The sequence below is a fragment of the Indicator indicator genome, chromosome 1 (assembly GCF_027791375.1).
Source record: "Indicator indicator isolate 239-I01 chromosome 1, UM_Iind_1.1, whole genome shotgun sequence".
Classification (NCBI taxonomy): domain Eukaryota; kingdom Metazoa; phylum Chordata; class Aves; order Piciformes; family Indicatoridae; genus Indicator; species Indicator indicator.
In genome coordinates, this window is record NC_072010.1 from 69,296,671 (window position 1) to 69,302,084 (window position 5,414).

Here is a 5,414-nt window from a genome sequence, read left to right on the forward strand (position 1 = left end):
CTGGGCCTTGTCTCTGTGGGTAAGGCAGAGAGCATAACCCAAGTTACAGTTACTCCTCTCTGACCAACTCTGTCTTGCACACCAGATCTTAGGGATCATCCACTGTCAGAGTCCAGTACTAAAGCCAACTTCCCCAAGCTAGTTGCCATGTTCACTCTACTTTGCTACATAGACATCTCTGGAGACTTGCATTTTAAGTTGCATGCTCCTGCATCTGGTGCACAGTGTGGGTCCTGGAGCAGTTCGTGTAGCTGTGCAGGCTCATCTCAGCACCAGGCATGTCCAGAACTGTTATGTTCATGGCAGCAGCACCCTAGTACCTTAAAGCATGGAGTACTCCAAGGGAGCCTTAACACCTCCCTTCCTAAAGCTTGCTCCTCAAAGAAGGCTGAAAGGATGCTCTCACATTGGATTATGTGACATAATGCCAAAGAAATAAGTTACATTATAACCTTAGCACTAGTCCTGGAACATATAGGAATACGCTGTTCATACTGCTTTGACTAGCAAGTTGCTATTTAAAGTTCAGGGTGAAGCTTTAAACCCTGAAAAGGTTTTGACGTAATTGCTGGAGCAGGGGGAAGGAAGGTTTGGAGGGGTGTTGATAGGGAGAATGATAACGAATGACACAGACAGGACTTTACAAAAAAAGAGCAAAAGAAGGATTGCACATGAAACTTACATTTCCTAATCAATACCCACTGAAGCTTCTGGGTAAGCACTATCCCATACTTCCTGAGAGGTTAAATGCAAGCTGATCACCCCAGCTTCTCAATTTCATGCATCTATCAGGGTTAACAATGACCTGGGTTGGAGATCAGTCACTTTATTTCCTACAGAGAATTCTCCTATTCTCCAGTAATAAAATAATTAAATTCCCCGCAGTGTAAAGTATATATTGGTTAATTCTTCTTGGAAGTCACTTGTCTTGACTTTGTTCAATGTTTTGTAACATTCAAGATTAGGCTCGTTATACTAAGAGCAGGATTCAAATCTATTTCAAGTCCTATAATGGCATCCTCTCCTGCCACAAAATCTTGTCCTGGACAAGATTTTGAATATGGAAAGACAAAATTAGTAGTTTTCAAAAAGCAATCATCAAAGATCAATGACCATCAAAGTTCTTTACTTGGGGGGAAAAAAGAAAGAGGCCAAATTTCAAGATAGTGCAAATAGTCAGTGAGACTGGAGTGCTTGAAGCTGGTGAAATTTTTTTAAGTCATTCACAAATACTCTATCTACCCTTGACAGGTCATTTCATTCTATTTAGCACTTTTTATTCTCTGTGGTTTATAAGCTCTTAGGCAAATGTAAGAGGGAGGAAAAGCTAACGCATCTGATAATACACTATATCAGGCTGACAACCTAACTGAATTTCCCCTGTGGTGCTAGCAAAATGCTGTTCCAAAAAGTAATAATGCACACACAAAAAAAAAAAAAAAAAAAAAAAAAAAGAGAAAAGGGGGATGCGGGGGAAAGGATCATAGAGATCATGCCGTCACATTTAATTTCAGAGAACAAAACCTGAAGCTGATTTCTCTTTAGATCAGTTGTACACCAGTTGGAACATGGGTGCCTAGCACTGCGACAGAGTAATATGATCTGAGCTTTAAATAGCTGCCAAATAACCATGTGGTGGCTGGCAGCATTAAATGTGTTGCAATGAGAATGATCTGTTTCAAAGTAAAGCCACATAACAGAGGATAAGTCAATCTGATGTGGTATAGAAAAGGAGGGGGGAACGTTTTTCATTATCTTTCTGGGTTTCTTTCTGTTTTAAACATGCTCCCATCTTAAAGATGCACTAATTTAAGATCTTTTTCTTAACACATTTAAAAACCTGATCATGCACAAGTTGTTTCAGAGAACATCTCTTTGGGTACCCAGGGAAAAAAAAAGGGTGTGAGGGGGTGTGCCAAATGTGAAGCACCACCACTGAGACTATCTTCTTAGCGCAACCCAGTTCAGAGTGGCTGCTTTCCAGCGTGAAAGGCACCTTTCCTGTGCAGAGGTTCCATTTTACAAACAGATAAGAAAAACAGATCTGTGGTAAATTACAATGACCAGGGAGGTGGTGGAATCCCCATCCCTAGAAGTATTTAAGAGTTGTGTGGATGTAGTGCTTAGGGATACGGTTTAGTCAAGGACTTGTCAGTGTTAGGCTAATCACTGGAATCAATGATCTTAAAGGTCTTTACCAATGCAGGCAATTCTCTGATACAAATAACATGGGGTGACTTCTGCTCCAGGCCCTCCCCTTATCTTCACAGCAAAATGTGGAGCCTTGCAGCATTCTGTGAGGAGCCTGTGGGTTCTTTGAGATTCAAAGAAAACTGGAAAAATGAGGTGCAGAGTTTGGCAGTGTCTAATACAGGAGATGCTGCCAGGCCTCCATTCCTTCTTCCCTTTGTGTCAAATGACTCTCCTGATCCGTATTGTCAACATGTCTTCTGAATAGGTGAGTCACACTGTAGGCTGGAAAGACAGACCAGTATAAACTGGTGATGTTAGTAAGATATATGGAGGCAAAAGTGTAAATACTTGTGATTCTTCATTCTTTCTGTCATTTTCAATTGTTGATGACCGACTTCTGTTTTCAGTTTCAGTGTCTCCACCAACTTCAGCAGCATCAATCCTGACTAAGTTAACACAGAAGAATTTCATGTGAACATACTTTAATATTCACTGCCTGGAAACCACACTGCTGAAAGGACAGATAGGAGCAGGAGAGCCAGAAGAAAATCCAGCTGCTGCATCAGAAGGTAAATAGCACATTTAAGAGGTTTAATATGACTTCTTGAAAGATAATAAGCACAACACACTTTGCAACTAGGGGACAGCAATACAGACACTACTTGTGATTGTCCTGCTAACACTTTACTAGCACACTATAGACTATAGTCCTAGTTGCAGCAGCTAAGCACCTTGCAGGCTTTATTTTGCACATCCTCAAAGGAGAACATTGTTTTACCTCACTAATGCAAATGTCAATAGACAGCCATATTATTTCATGACAGTCAGCTCTAGCCAAACCTCCAGCAGCCACCCCAATGAGTTACAAGGATAAAGCAGAGGCAAATCCTTTACTGACTGTTTTTGTCTGAGACGTCTTTGTCATACTGTATCAGCATGTCCTCCAGAAATCCACAGCAGCTGCACAACAGGCTGGCAGAGGGCACAGAGAGGGACATTCTCCCTCCTTTCTCTCCATCCTTTCTTATGTTCAACTCCTTGTTTTCTCAGTGCCTCCTTTGTGGGCAGTCATGGTCTTTGCCATGCTTGCACTGGACAAAAAGATGATTGTCAGATCAAAAGTAACCAGCAAATGCTTCTTACCTAACTAGTCCTTTTACCATCACTTTTCCAAATACATTACTTAAAAAACAAACAAAAAAAGATTTCCAACATGACCACAGGCTATTAATCCAGTCAGGCAATTAAAAACAAAAAAACAAAACACAACAAAACCAACCCCAAGCCATATAGATTTGTGAGAAACACAGTACTTTGAGCAATTTCACAGAATATTTTGATTACAGTATTTAATCCCCTTTACAATCTTTTACTCAGCCCTAATCATGAAAATCCCTGCATCGCCGCCAAGGATTTTCTAGACAAAAGCATATCTGGAAGAATGCCATGCGGCGAGTCTCTCTAGCTGCTCTGTCTTCCCTAAGCTCTTGCAAACCCATTCCCCTGCAGGATGATCTTTAATGAAATCAGAAGAACAAGAGTTAGACTGTGCTTTTAGGTGATATCTACACACAAATGCCTCACTGCCGTCCTGAACACCAGTCCCTTGTCTGCAACAGCCACTTACTACCTACTATATTATTTACCTACATATATATTTTGGGGAGAGCAAACAACCTGTCCTGACTATTTCAGAAGGAATTTGACTCTCAGTTCTGCTATTTGGAGAAGAAGGGGGTATCCCATTAAAGCAAATTGACAGCACTACAGACTATTGCCAAAAATGTGAGTCTGAGTGAAGAATTTATAAGCAATTTCTACTGACACCAGAAAGGGATCCTGAAGTTTCTAAGGCAACCCTCAGAAACACCTTGAATCTTCCACAGCCATTATGTTTACAGTCTGACCCAAAGGGATACCTCCAAGAGAGGCCGCCTCACACACAGAATGTAACTAATTTAGCTGCATAATGGAAAGAGTTATGAAGATGCACATGGGCTGAATTAAGGGCTCCATGGGAGCCTTTGGCTCATTCCTCATAGAGTTTATTAGTTGCTGCTGCACACATGGTTAGATTTGCTGGAAAAAGTCCAGCTCTGAGGCACCTCTCAATTCCTCCAGCTTCTAAAGGTTGCAAGAAAATGGCTCAAGCATATTGTCCTTCTAAGCTCTTGTGGAGAAGGACTCTCCCCTGCAGAGAAGCAGACAGAGTTAGGGGTTACCTAGTCAAATAACTCTTGATTATTGAATTTACCTTCAAAATTACCAGTGAGTATCCTAGACTGTAAAGAGGGCAAATATCAACATACTGTATTGAAAAACAGTATGTGATTGTGTAATTAAGGGCAGGAATATAATACCATATGCACAAGGGACAGGGTTAATTTCAGTATTTCCTGACTAACCAACAGCATTATGGTGAAACCCAAATGTTCTCCGGATGGCTATCATTTATATGGAGTTCATATACATGCTTATGAATATTTGGTTAAAATTCACCCATCTTACTCTCTAACACAGTAATTAAAAACACCATGCTACCCCCCGATCAAAATATTTTTGTGATTTGGTAATTATTCCTAACTGCATAGTTCCAGTTTCCCTACTCTGTTATCTTCCTGTTCTATAATGTATAAAGATAATCTTGATGATGGAAAAATAAATAAATAGCAGGGAAGGCTGAAAAGCTCCTAGTCACAAAATGGAAGCTACATCCAATCTGGCCCACCACATCTCCTCAGTGGGCACTCCTTTCCTGCCTTTTAGTGATGCTTTCAGTATTCATAACAGCTGTGGAATTAAGCATTATGAACAAGAAGAAATTAACATGCAGCCTTTACTTTTCCCCATCAGTCCCAAATCATTCTGCATTGAGTTACAAAGCGAAAACCAACACAGTTGCAGATGGATTTAATTTCAACGTGGGCCCGATGCCAGATAAAGTTTCCCCATTGTTAAAACTCCACCCCATCTTTTCCATACCATGCATATAGCCCCCTCCTCACCCCATCTTCCAAACATATGTGCACACACACACATACACACATACACAGCCACTCCCACAATACAAGAACCAAATTCACCTTTCCTGCTGTTTTAGCTAAGCTCATTGCTTTCCTTGGGATGACTAGTAGTAGACAACTTGCATTTGGTCTATAATGAAGATTTTTAATATTTGGGAAAATGAAGACTACATAAAACATACATTTTCATGTCCTAGA